The sequence below is a fragment of the Solanum verrucosum genome, unplaced genomic scaffold, assembly GCF_900185275.1.
Source record: "Solanum verrucosum unplaced genomic scaffold, falcon-dt-bn FXZP01000093.1, whole genome shotgun sequence".
NCBI lineage: Eukaryota > Viridiplantae > Streptophyta > Magnoliopsida > Solanales > Solanaceae > Solanum > Solanum verrucosum.
Window position 1 is genome coordinate 892,287 of NW_026020065.1, and position 15,047 is coordinate 907,333.

Consider the following 15,047-nt stretch of genomic DNA (forward strand, 5'->3'; position numbering starts at 1 on the left):
TAGTTGGTAGATTTTTTTTTTGTATTAATATGTTGTGCATTGGCATGAAGTTTTGTATAAATCTGGTATGACTTTTTTCACAGTTGTATTTCAATTTTATTTTCCGATTGAGGTTAGTGAAATGGGGATAAAAATTAATATGAAAATTTATATTGTATTTCTATCTTTTGTGATTTTTTATTCAATGTTGTTGCAGTGATTGTGGTATGTACACATGTCTATTTGTTGAATATATTAGCAATGGAGTTTTTGATATGGGTCAGCTGCACCTATGATTATCGATGCAAAGTACCATCGTCAAAAATATTCACAATCCTATAGAATGGAAAAACAGGTTTGTTGATGGCGCAATTGAGAGTGAAGTAATTGAAACTGTTGCTAGCAAATTTGGTGGACCCGCATAGCAAATGAAATCATGTCCGGATACTATCAATATCCTATCACCAAGACCACAAAAACACTATTTGAGATAGTTGATTGTAGCTTTGACTTTTAATTATTACATGCTTTTTAATTTTTAGATGATGTATATTTGGTTTTTGCTACAGTTTTTACAACAATATATACTATTGCATTAATTTTACCATTATCAAATCTATTCTTCCTAGATTATATCAGTTGGATACAACTACATTTTAATTTTTAGTCTATGTTTTAAAATTTTCAAGAGTCAGAATACCAAGTGTATACAAATTGGATATCAGCATAAGCTAGATTTATATAATTTTTTAGTTTTAAAAAAACACATCATAAACATGACTAATAATTAAAATATTTGAGATTCCTTTTATAGGACAACTGTATACATGGTACACTTAAGTTTTTCGAGATGATATTAATTGAATACAATATTAACTAGTATTAGGTTGGCTAATTTGGTTGAAATCTCAATTACATCTTAGTTTTTCTATTTTTTCAACTGGATATCAGATTTGGATAACCAATTGGAATACAACAATAACTAGTTTTATGTTAGCTAATTTGGTTGAAATTTCAACATACGCTTGTTTTTTCTATTTTCCAATGGGATAATCAGTTGGATACAATTAGAAATTACATTAACTAGTCTTAGGTTGACTAATTCGTTTGAAAATCTCAATTAATTTTTTATAAAAAAAATTCCAGTGGGACATCAGTTTGATACCAAGTGTATACCAATTGGATACAACATTAACTAGTTTTTAGGTTGGCTAATTCGGTTGAAATATCAATTACATATTTTTTTCAATCAAGTGGGACTTCAGTTGGATACCAAATAGATACCATTTTCCATACTTAAATTTGACTTAATAATTAACATCTATCCTAAGTTGCGATGTTATCGCATTTACTAGACCACTATAACAGACTGGAAGATTCATAGATAATTCCCTCCATCTGAAAAATCAAAATATTTCCTGTTTCATTAAAAAAAAATAACAGTCACTCTTACATAATACAAAGGAATAACAAATATGTTGTATTTATATTCACTTTTCATTCCATAATAATACAAATTTCATCCACAACTTCATTCTTCTCACACAAATTATACCAACCTCATCATTACTTATTCATACCAATATCATTCCAAACAGTTACAGAATTCATACCATAAAACAATTTCATTAAAAAAAATAACAGTTTGTCGTACATAATACAAAGGAATAATAAATATGTTGTATTTATATTCAAATTCATACCCACTAATACAAATTTCATCCACAACTTCATTATTATCACACATTTATAGACACTCGTCATTATTTATTCATATCATATAATTCCAAACAGTCTTACCAAATTCATACCATAAAAACACATTTTCATACATTTATTTTTTACACACATTTCATATATTATAACGATAACATCATCACTACTTCACACACATGAAATAATATAATCAAATCATTCAAATATAAATAAAAATCGACACATCCATGGTGTTTACAGTGTACAAATTACAAAAAACTCATAACATCATTTATTCAATTTCACAAAAAAATATTTTGTAATATGAAACAAAACGAAGGTTCATACAAAAAATTACAATTTAAATCTATTATGGACAACCGAAATTCGAAAATTTCATTTTTAATTTCATTGTTCTTAAATTTATTTTTTGAAGTTGAAAATAAAAAACAAATAATAAATCGCAATGAGTACTCCAGAATGATCCCATCTACCACCATGTTTTATTAATATCGATAAGATCCGTCCATTACACAAATAAAGATTTTTGAACCAAGAATATTTTGAAATTAGTCGTGAATGAAGACAATCACAAGAAAATAATCGAGGGACTGAGAAACATTTGAATAAAAAATAAAATCTGATTTTTGAATTAATTTTAACTTATTGAGTAAAAAAGGAAAACAAATTGCACAGAAAAAAATTAGAGGGAGAGAGAACCGTTTGAAAAAAAATAAAATTTGATTTTGATTTAATTATAAGTGATTGAGTAAAACAAGGAAACCAAATATCCTATTTATTTTTGTCACGCCCCGAGCCAACACCTTGGACGTGACTGACACTCGAAGACCATTGCTGGCCTTAAGCGAACCCTTGGCCTTGCTTATTGACTCAGCGGAAGACTCAAAACATTAATACAATGATCAAATGAACTACTCAAATAACTTAGTCAAATAGCTTAGAATGTTTAAAAGTCAACATTCAACTTGGCCAAAACGGCAACTCAAGTCTTAACATATGAATAACAATGTAAAGACATCTGACTATTAACTGTCTATGAAGCCTCTAAAACAAAGAGGGATGTCGGACAACTGACATCAATACATTGAATGTACGAGTATGCGAGTTGGATTGATAAACAATACATAGGCTTGAAAAGATTCTGAAAGAAACACTTACCTTGACTCTTCTCAACTTTTGAATAACTTAACTCAAAATAAAGCAATGAACACATGCAATATATGAAAAGCTTTATAAAAAGTAAAAATAACTTAGTTCGTTAAAGAAAATGCAGTAACAAACTAAACTTTACTCGTACAATAAAATAAGATAGTTTCTGTGGGAGATTCTCTAACCGACAACTACCACTATGAGCCTAAGTGGTGATACATCGTCTTGCCCACGCTGCCAGAACGGTCATATACTTTGCCGTCATATAGAGCGCTTAACTTAGTGGATCCACTAGCTTACCTTATGTGATCATCTAAAAAGTATGACCCATTAACACTCATGATGGCTACATGTTTTGAAACTTGAGCTAATATGAACACGCATCCCCCATATCGGTTCTCAATACTACTCCCAAAAATATACTTAGCTCATATGTTTTAAAAACAAACTCTTCTTTGTTTGAGATAATTACTCAAAGCTTAGCTTAAAAGCTCTCTTGGAATCGATGTTCCCTTTTCTTGCTCAAATGTGAAAACATTTATAAACTCTTTGGAAGAATACTTAGTTCCCTTATAGTTTTTGAGAAAATGAACTCAACTCTTTACTCTTTTACTAACTTGAAACTTAAGTCTTAAAACAAAGTTAAAACGTTTGTTAAAGACTTTTGAAAACTTAAGAACTTTGCTTTGACTTGCTCTTACTTTAGACTTGACTCTTAACCTCTCTTGACTTTGATCCTAACTTTCCTTGAATTGGATTATGGATTCAAAGTTCATGATCTCATGTTTATAGATGATTTCATGAGTTTAGATGTACCTTAGAGTGTTGGAATCAACTTAGAAATATAGATACATTGCTAGGGAACAAGTGCAAAAAGGTGGGAACGAATGGGAGAACTGGCGTCCCTGGCCTCTGAGAAGCACGGTGCCAGCCCTCAAATTCAGAGAAATTTTTGTGGCGCTCTGGCTGGCACGACGCGCCAAGGCCAAAGTTCAAATGAACTTTTGTGGCGCTCTGGCAAGCACACTCCCCAAGCCCTTCCCAAAAAATCTCCGATTTTCTCCTTCGTTTTTCATCTCTAAAACTTCAATGGTTCTTTCCCCAAACATTTAGAATCATTAGTACCCTCAATATACAACAGATTCAAACATGAAATTTCACCTGGAAACATAATAAATCATAAGAAACCTCAACAACACAACCCCCAAGAATTCAACAAAACTTTCAACAATGTTCGTCAAGAACTCAATTTCTAATCATTCAAAGACTTAAATTCACTTAATTGAATCATTTGGCACGGGTGAACTAACCCAACACTATGTAGTTTCACATACCTTGTAGGGATCACCCCCGACGAAATCCACACGAAAAGCTCGAACGTTTCTTGGCGATTCTTGTTTTCTCCTCTTTTCTCTTTTCTCCAAGCCCTAGCGTGAACTCTAACTTTTCTAAACTCACCAAAAATCTTGTTTTACCCCAATTAATTCCTAAAAATGAATTAGAATAATTAGGTAAGGAAAAGACTAATTTACCCTTCCGAAACCCGGATTAGACTTTCCTTAATCCAACAATCCCAACTTCCAAACGACATAACTTACTCATACAAACTCGGAATCGCGCAAACTTGCGGTGTTGGAAAAATCATTCTAAGATATTTCCAACCATATCTGGAACTACACCTAACTCATCATGAGCTAAGTTATGCTTGTTTGAAGTTGACCAAAAAACTCACTTTAACTTACTTAAAATTTCAGATTTCCTTATACTTTCCAAAAATGACTATTTCCAGATTTTAAACTTCTTTCTAGTTCTTTTAGTTGCGAGATGTTACAATATCTCCCCCTTGGGAACATTCGTCCTCGAATGAGATTACTCTTACTAGGCTTAGGGTGTAACATCAAATTCAAACACCCAACAAGCAAATGCGCAAACAAAACATGCTCACTCATAATTTAAAGAGCACTAAGAAGAAAATTAGTACCTTGTCTGCATTTTCTCCGGATTCAAAGAGATGTGGATATCTCTTCTTCATATCCTCTTCAGCTTCCCAAGTAGCTTCTTCAACAAATTGGTTCCTCCAAAGGACTTTGACTGATGCTACCTCTTTGTTCTCAACTTGCGAACTTGGCGATCTAGAATCTGACAGGAATCTCCTCATAGATAAGCTATCCTTGACCTCAATTTTCAGTTGGTATGATCAATGAAGGATCGCCCATGCACTTCTTCAACATGGAGATGTGAAATACCGGATGAACCGCTGCTAATTCTTGTGGTAGCTCCAACTCATAAGCTACATTGCCAATCCTCTTGGCTATGCGATAAGGTCCAATATACCGGGGACTAATTTCCCCTTCTTACCAAACCTCATAACACCTTCATGGGTGAAACTTTCAAATATACCCAATCATCTACTTCGAACTCTAACGCCCTTCTCCTAACATCAGTGTAGGATTTTGACGACTCTTGCCGTTTTCAACCTTCTTGAATCACTTTCACCTTCTCCATAGCTTGGTGAACTAAATCTGGTCCTATCAACCCTGCTTCACCAACTTCAAACCATCCAATAGGAGATCGCATCTTCTCCCTAAAGAGCTTCATAAGGATCCATTTAGATGCTAGAGTGGTAACTGTTGTTGTAAGCAAACTCAATGAGAGGTAGGTGATCATCCCAATTTCCCTTTGAAATCATTCATACAAGCCCTCAACATATCTTCTAATGTTTGAATAGTGCGCTCTGCTTTCCTATCAGTCTGAGGATGAAAGCCAATACTTAAGTTCACCTTTGAACCCAAGCCTTTCTGAAAGATTTCTAGAACTGTGCAGTAAATTGTGCACCTCTATCTGAAATAATAGAGACTGGAACTACATGAAGTTTACTACTTCCTGAATATAAACTTAGCATAATCTTCTGCTGAGGGTAGTCTTTACCAGCAAAAAAGTGGGTTGATTTTGTCATTTTATCGACAATCACCCAAATAGAACCATGTTGCCTGCGAGACCTTGGTAAACCTGTGATGAAGTCCATATTAATCATCTCCCACTTCCATTCTGGAAGTTCTATATTCTGCGCAAACCACCGGCCTTTGGTGCTCAACTTTCACTTGTTGGCAATTTGGACACTTAGCAACAAATTCAACAATGCCCTTCTTCATGCCATTCCACCAATAAACCTCTCTCAAGTCACAATACATCTTTGTGGAACCCGGATGAATGGAATATCTGGAGCTATGAGCTTCCTCCATGATCCTCTCTTGGAGTCCATCCACCATAGGTACACACATCTACCTTGATATCTCAATACACCATCTCCCCTTGTTCAAAAGCTAATACTTTTTGCTTATGAACATTTGCCTTCAATTCAAGCAAAATAGGGTCTTGGTCTTGCTTCTCTTTTCACTTCTGACACTAATGATGACTCACCCCATTCGTCACCACTATTCCTCCTTTGGTGGAATCCATAAGTTTGACTCCTAGGCATGCCAGTCTATGCACATCTTTTGCTAACTCTTTCTTTCCTTCTTCAGCATGGGCGGTGCTACCCATAGACAACTTGTTTAAGGAATCAGCAACAACATTAGCCTTACCTGGGTGGTAAAGAATACCATGTCGTAGTCCTTGAGTAACTCTAATCACCTTCCTTGTCTGAGATTAAGCTCTTTCTGAGTGAACACAATATTGGAAAAACTCTTGTGATCGATGAACACATCCACATGAACAACATACAAATAATGGCGTCATATCTTCAAATCAAAAACTACGACAGCCAACTCTAGATCATGGGTTGGATAATTCTTCTCGTGAACTTTCAACTGTCTGGAGGCATAAGTTATAACTTTGTCATTCTTTATTAAGACACAACCCAGACCAACTCTAGATGCATCACAATACACACAAAAACTTGAGTACCCTCTGGTAAGGTCAAAACTAGGGCAGTAGTCAACTCTTTTTCAATTCCTGGAAAGCTTTTCTAACAAGCTTCAGACCATTGAAATTTCATTGTCTTCTGAGTCAACTTGGTCAAAGGAACGAAATAGACGAGAACCCATCTACAAACCTTCTATAATAGCCAGCTAAACCCAAGAAACTCCTAATATCAGTTGGAGATGTGGGTCTAGGCCAATTCTGCACTGCTCAATTTTCTGAGTATCAACTTTAATTCCTCACCAGAAACTATGTGGCCCAAGAATGCCACAAACTCAAGCCAAAACTCACACTTAGAGAACTTGACATACAACTCCCTTATCTTTCAAAGTCTGAAGAACTATTCTGAGATGGCTAGCATGATCCTTTCATTCCTTGAATAGATTAGTATGTCATGAATGAAGACGATAACAAACATATATAAATGAGGTTTGAAGATTCTATTCATAAGGTCCATGAATGTTGCTGGTGCATTAGTTAAATCGAACGACATGACCAAAACTCATAATGACCATAACGGGTCCTGAATGTGTTTTTGGAATGTCACATTCCCTTACTTTCAACTGATGGTAACCTAATCTGAGGTTAATTTTCGAGAAACAGGAAGCACCCTGAAGCTGATCGAAAGATCATCAATCCTCGGAAGAGGAATACTTATTTTTTATGGTAACCTTGTTCAACTGGCGGTAGTCTATACACATTCTAAGGGAACCATCTTTCTTTCTCACAATAAGACCGGAGCGCCCCAAGGTGAGACACTTGGTCGAATGAAACCCTTATTTATGAGATCTTTCAACTGCTCTTTCAACTCTGTTGGTGCCATTCTATATGGCGGAATAGAGATAGGACAAGTATCTGGAATGATGTCGATGCCGAAGTCTATTTCTCTCTCAGGAGGGACTCCGGGTAGATCATCAGAAAAAACTTTTGGAAACTCTTTACTATAGGAACTGACTGGAATGGGAGGTACCTCAACACTTGAGTCATTAACTCGACTAAGTGATAGATACAACCCTTCGAACTAACATTCTCGCCTTAAGGTACGAAATAAACGACCCTTAGGCACTGCCGAACTACTACTCCACTCTATGACTGGCTCATTAGGAATCTGACTTGACAACTCGAGTCCTACAATCTATTGATGCATAAAAGGCTTGAAACCAGTCCATACCTAGAATGACATCAAATCTACCATGTCTAATTCAACTAAATCAACTATGGTGTCTTTGTGATTGATGGAAATGACACAATCACGATAAACTCGCTAGCTAGAATAGACTCCCCAACAGATGTAGAAACACAGAAGGGTTCACAAAGTTTCTCAGGAATAACTTCAAACTTATTTGCAACATAAGGGGTTACAAAAGATAAACTTGCTCCCGGGTCTAGCAAAGCATAGACATCAAAAGTAAAGACTTTGATCATACCAGTAACAACATTTGGAGAGTTCTCTTGCTCTTAATGGCTGTGATTGCATAGAGGCGGTTTGCTCTTCCGCCAGTGCTGGAAGTAGCTCCTCTAGGTACAACCCTGTCTAGTGGAGCAACTGATGAAATTGGGGCCATATTGCCCTGATTTCACTACCTTGCATGTTCTTAGGGCACTCTTTCAGGAAGTGACCCTCTTGCCCACACTTGAAACAACTTGTCTGGCCATCACGATACTTACCTGGGTGGATCCTACCACACTTAGCACATGCAGGAGCTCAGTTACCTTATTGCACCACACTACCTTGAGACTGTATAGGTCTAGCTCTGAAGTTCTGCGAGTTTGGCCATTATACTCACCTTTGTTTCGGGGTGCAAGTGCACTAGCAGATGATGTAGCAGGTCCCTTTTGTTTTTGCTGAAAGGATGAACGGTTCACATTACCTTTCTGCTGCCCAGCCTCATTCCCTGTCTTCGCTTTCTTACTTCTGAACTCTTCTTTGTCCCTCAGCTTCTCTTCATCAACCTGCTGCACATAAACCATCAACCTCGAAATGTCCATATCCCAATAAGCATTGCTGCCCGACCCTCTTTGCTTGATAGACGGCCCAACCCAGCAATGAACAAGCTTATTCTACTTCTCATATCCTTAACCATCTCTGGAGAATAACGAGATAGTTGGGTGAACTTCAACCCATATTCATGAACACTCAGAGAATCATGTTTAAGTGTGAGGAACTCACATACCTTGGCCTCTTTCAGTTCCCGGAGAAAGAAACACCCCAAGAAAGCTTCCTCAAAACAGGCCCAACTCGCAGGTGGTGCATCATCAGCTCTACCCCATTTCCACTGGTTGAACCAAGTCCTAGCAACATTCTTCAGTTGATATGCAGCTAGTTCAACTCGCTCAGTATCTGCTAGATGCATAACATCAAATATTGTTTTCAGCTCCTCAATGAAGTTCTCTGGATCCTCAGTAGTGCTTGAACCAGTGAAACTTGGAGGATTCTTCCTCAAGAACTCACGAATCCTTGAAGTGTCAGCCTCTTCTTGTCGAGGCCCCTCTTTGCTGCCCAACCTGGTTAGTCACAACTTGGCTCAACATCCGAATAGCCTCCGGAACTCAGCATTGGTGACTTCTCCTTGAGGTTGCACTTCAAGTGCATTGGGTAACTCTTGTTCCTCAACATTGCGTCTTGCAAGACGACCGCTGACAACTTTTCGTGGAGGCATGATTATCTGAAAACACGCGCAAGCACAAATTAGAAGAAACTTTTTAGAGATCAAACTCTAACGCACGAAAAGAGTATAAAGAAGTGGGATAATTTCCCAAGTGTTGCAGCCTCTTAATTATAGATGTGGCGCGCTTCACACTGATAACTAGGAATCTACAAACACAGCTTCATAGAGTTTCTAGGACTCTTGAACTCCGGGCTCTGATACCAAGTTTGTCACGCCCGGGCCTACACTCTGGACGTGGCTGGCACTCGAAGACCATTGTTGGCCTCAAGCGAACCTTGGCATTACTTATTGACTCAGCGGAAAACTCAAAACATTAATACAATGATCAAATGAACTTAGTCAAATAGCTTCGAATGTTTAAAAGTCAACATTTAACTTGGCCAAATGGCAACTCAAGTCTTAACATATGAAATGACAATGAAAAGACATCTGACTACTAACTGTCTATGAAGCCTCTAAAACAAAGAGGGATGTCGGGACAGGACCCCCGATCATCCTAACATCTGAAAGACTAGAAAGCAAATAAAGGAGTCTTACGAAATGCAAAGAGGCTCACCAACAGACTCTGAATGCTCAAGCTGGATCAACGAGGCGTTGGATGTTGATCATGGTTGCCTGCGTCTGCATCATAATAAGATGCAGGCCAACTTGCATCAGTACATTGAATGTACGAGTATATGAGTTGGAATGCTAAACAATACATAGGCTTGAAAAGATTCTGAAAGAAACACTTACCTTGGCTCTTCTCAACTTTTGAATAACTTAACTCAAATAAAGCAATGAACACATGCAATATATGAAAAGCTTTATAAAACAGTAAAAGCAACTTAGTTCATTAAAGGAAATGCAGTAACAAACTCAACTTTACTCATATAATAAAATAACATAGTTTCTGTGGGAGATTCTCTAACCGACAACCACCACTATGAGCCTAAGTAGTGATGCATCGTCTTGCCAACGCTCCCAGAACGGTCCTATACTTTGTCGTCATATAGAACAATTAACTTAGTGGATCCACTAGCTTAACTTATGTGATCATCTAAAAAGTATGACCCATTAACACCCATGTTGGCTATATGGTTTATGGAGACTTGAGTTAATATGAACTCGCATCCCCATATCGGTGCTCAATACTACTCCCAAAAATATACTTAGCTCATATGTTTTAAAACAACTTCTTTCTTTGGTTTGAGATAATTACTCAAAACTTAGCTTAAAAGCTCTCTTGGAATCGATGTTCCCTTTTCTTGCTCAGATGTGAAAACATTTATAAACTCTTTGAGAATACTTAGTTCCCTTATAGCTTTTTTGAGAAATGAACTCAAGTCTTTACTTTTTTCTTAACTTGAAACTTAAGTCTTAAAACAAAGTTAAAACGTTTGTTAAAGACTTTTTGAAAACTTTAAAAACTTTGCTTTGACTTGCTCTTAACTTTTAGACTTGACTCTTAACTTCTCTTGACTTTGATCCTAACTTTCCTTGAATTGGATTATGGATTCAAGGTTCATGATCTCATGTTTATAGATGATTTCATGATGTTTAGATGTACCTTTGAGTGTTGAAATCAACTTAGAAACATAGGTACTTTGCTAGGGAACAAGTATGTAAAGGTGGGGAACGAATGGGGAGAACTGGCGTCCCTGGCGCTCTGAGAGGCGCGAGGCACCAGCTCTCAAAGTTCAGAGAACTTTCTGTGGCGCTCTGGCTGGCGCGACGCACCAGAGGCCAAAGTTCAGAGGAACTTTTGTGGCGCTCTGGCAGGCGCGGCGCCCCAAGCCCTTGCCCAGAAAATCTCTGATTTTTCTCCTTCGTTTTTCATCTCTAAACCCTCTAAACTTCAATGGTTCTTTCCCCAAACATTTAGAATCATTAGTACCCTCAATATACAACAGATTCAACACGAAATTTCACCCGAAAACATGAATCAAATCATCAAGAACCTCAACAACACAACCCCCAAGAATTCAACAAAATTTTCAACAATGTTCATCAAGAACTCAATTTCTAATCATTCAAAGACTTAAATTCCCTGATTTGAATCATGTTTGGCGCATGGATGAACTAACCCAACACTATGTAGTCTCACATACCTTGTAGGGATCACCCCCGACGAAATCCACACGAAAAGCTCAAATGTTTCTTGGCGATTCTTGATTTCTCTTCTCTTTTTTCCTCCTTTCTCTTTTCTCCAAGCCCTACCGTGAACTCTAACTTTTCTAAACTCACCTAAAATCTTGTTTTACCCCAATTAACTCCTGAAAACTAATTAGAATAATTAGGTAAGGAAAAGACTAATTTACCCTTCCAAAACCCGGATTAGACTTTCCTTAATCCAACAGCCCAACTTCCAAAGGGCATAACTTATTCATACGAACTCGAAATCGCGCAAACTTGGCCGGTGTTGGAAAGATCATTCCAAGAGCTTTCCAACCATATCTGGAACTACTCCTAATCATCCTGCGCTAGGAGTTATGATTGTTTGAAGTTGACCAAAAATCACTTTAACTTACTTTAAAATTTTCCAGATTTTCGTATACTTTCCAAAAACGACTATTTCCAGATTTTAAACTTCTTTCTAGTTCTTTCTAGTTGCGAGATGTTACAGTTTTGAATCCCCTAAATTTATGGCATTATTAATTACCATTAATGTTATCTGTTTTTTTTTTATGATATTTTAAAAAATGTAATTTTTAGTATTATTTTAATTAAAAAAAATTAATAAATGTTACAACCTAAATTTTTTTATTGTTACTGAAAATTTTATTCTACTAATATAACTTGAAATATTAGTCTAATAAATGTCCTTTATAAAATTTTCACATTTTAAAAATCATTTATGAATCCATCGCATTCGCACCTGCCTTGTTCAGCCCATATGTCATGTTTATTTTGACATCTAAGTAAATAAATTAGTTTGTGTTTTGAATTAATTTGATTCTGTGAAAGAATATTGAACAATAAGCTTATTTTTAAACCGTTTTAAAAGTGTTACAATTATTTAACTGAAAATGTGTTTATCTATATTTTTTTTAGTCAAATGTATTACTTTATTTAATTGTATATTTGAAAACTGGTTATTTGTTAGAAGTAAAGAAAATAAGAAAATAAAAGAAAAAAAGGTTGTGGAAGAGAAGTGGTGAATAACATGTAAAACATAACAAAAATGACTCACTATCCAAGTGTAAAAGAGAATGGAACCTCACATAACTATTGTTGGTTGTGCCTCTCCCATTGTAATTTTTTTCTCAAAGACCTAAGGGAGAGGTCGAGTCTACTACAATCGAGGTCGCGAACAACAACAACGAGGATGAGGTCGCGAACAAGGGAGGGGTCAAAGATGAAGCAAAATAATTCTTTTTTGTGCTTGAAAGTTCCACCTGTGTTTGTCTCGGAAAAACTAGATGCGGACAAAGGAGGAACTCTTTTAGTTAGATTCTGAAAGCCACGTTCTACTTCAATGTATGTAAATAGCTATAACCCCAGTATATCCCCCCAAACGCTACTAGTAGGCGTCCAATATTGCCTCTCTCGTGTACTAATGCATATTAATTATTAATAAAAGTATCGGGTCGAGTTGGGGTCTCAAGTCGGGTTTAGGGTCTAGTGTTGGGATCGTATTTCAATTTGAATGTCGGGTCCCTAGCGAGGATAGGTCTTGGTTGGGTCTTGGGATCGTGTCCTTATTCGGGTGATGGTCAGGGTCGGGTTTCAGTTCAAATATATTACACTATAAAGTATTTTTCGGAAAAATATTTTTTACTAACCAACCAAATATGAAAAAGTAAGTTAGAAACCAACTTATTTTCCAAGAAAACAATTTCCATGGAAAATATTTTCCTTCATACCAAACACACCCTAAATCCCTTGCATTACTAACACCTAGAAATCCACGATATTAGTAATACACACCTTAATACACAATATAGTCTATAACTAAACGTAGGTTGAAAAAAGACCAAACAAGGTACTATTAGTACACAAAGTTAATATATGCATTATTTCTCCTAATACACTCTATCAAACGGCCTCTAAGGGTTCATTTGGTACAAAAAAACAAGAGACTACTAATTTCGAGAATAAATTTAAGATGAGTTTATTTCATGTTTAATTAAAATAAAATTACAAAAGAACTTAAATAAAAAAATTAATTTAATTTTTAGGTCCATTGCTGGACTCGATTATATTCAGAGCTCCCTCATATTAATAATCAAGAGCAAAAAATAAGCCTTTTCCAAAAGAGTACTCGGAAACTTATTCCAAAATTAGTTATAATGAAATTATAATATTATTTTAAATTTTTACAATAAAAACAGAATAATGATCCTAAAATAAATAATCTCAAAAGTAATTAATCATAAATTATCTGGCTCCCTAACTAAACTAGGTGTTAAAAGTGGACCCAACTCCTATCCGTGTTGTACCGGATTTCACGAACTGAATAAGTTATCCTTTTCATGTGCTCAAGTGGACCCACCTATCCCTATCTGCCTAAATGATTAGATTATCAGTAGACCCAAAAGTCCACGAGATCACCGCTCCCTCAAACCAAAGTAAAAACTCTTTTGTAATCTATTATTAAGCTAACGTTTAGCGCTAAGTTTTTCAGTATTTTTATCAAATAATATTTGGAGCCAAGTTTTTCACAAAAATATTTGATTATTTCAAAAAATATGATTTATAATCAGAAGTTTTAAAAATATTTATAAGTTTGTATTATAATATATTCCGTTAAAAATTATCTTACAACATAATTGATAACAATCGACAACAAAAAATAACAATATAGGCAAGAGCAATACATTAATGCATATTCAAACTTGTCATTGATTCAGTTATAATTATAACAACCTCTGAAGGCGGTAGTAACAAACTATTCATTTATATAATCTTTCCACATTCTACGAACAATCTCTTCCCAACAAGCTTTCATTTCTAGATCAGATGACTGAGAAGACGAAATAATATTGTTACTTTGAGTCGATTGTTCGTCATATAGATATATCTTAGTAGGAAGTAATAAATGATGAGTATTTTTTTTTATAAAATATAAAAGTTTGGGGTAATTTTTAATTTTTTTTAAAGTTCCCAAATATTTTTCAAGTTCCCAAAAACTAATTTTTTTCTAGTATTTAGGAACTTGAGATTCTTGGCAAAAAAAATTGTCAAGTTATGTAGCCAAACGCCAACAACCAAATTTTTTCCAAGTTTTTCCCAAATAAAACTAGGGGTCAAACGGGTCCTAAAGTTATGCAAAAATTGAGAATGCAGTAATTAGTTATGAGTGAATATGTTGTATTATATTATGTAGATATTGGTCATGTAAAGATTAGTAACATATGTATTAGTTATTCAAGTCTGAGTTCAAAAAAACACTTTTTAAACAACACATATCAAAATGGACTCTCCCTAATAATACGTACCAAAATGAATATTTCGTCAACAAATGAGTGAACTATCCCAAACAATGTTAGCTGATCCGTTTATTCCACTCCAAAATACAACACAAATATTTTAAGATAGTTCGCTCATAAATGGGTAAATTAAATTCATTTTTTTAGCTTTTCACATGAAGAATATCTCTTCTTCAATAATAAATGTGTTATTATTCACTTC

The 15,047-nt window shown here is 35.5% G+C and overlaps 2 protein-coding genes across 4 annotated transcripts in view; one reads left to right on the forward strand and one right to left on the reverse strand.

The window, feature by feature from the left end:
• LOC125823765 (small ubiquitin-related modifier 1-like) overlaps window positions 1-15,047 on the reverse strand; it is a 498,077-nt gene that overhangs the window by 469,479 nt on the left and 13,551 nt on the right. Inside the window, exon 1 of one of the 2 annotated variants that reach the window (XM_049503147.1) lies at window positions 4,242-4,247. The exons of the other annotated variant lie outside the window; for it this stretch is intronic. The gene's annotated coding sequence lies outside the window, so the exon portion shown is untranslated. Of the gene's footprint in view, window positions 1-4,241; window positions 4,248-15,047 lie in introns of those variants that run through there. 2 annotated transcript variants of the gene reach the window in all.
• The window catches only part of LOC125823741 (ABC transporter I family member 6, chloroplastic), a 377,846-nt gene that overhangs the window by 133,845 nt on the left and 228,954 nt on the right, over window positions 1-15,047 (forward strand). The gene's annotated exons all lie outside the window — the stretch shown is intronic.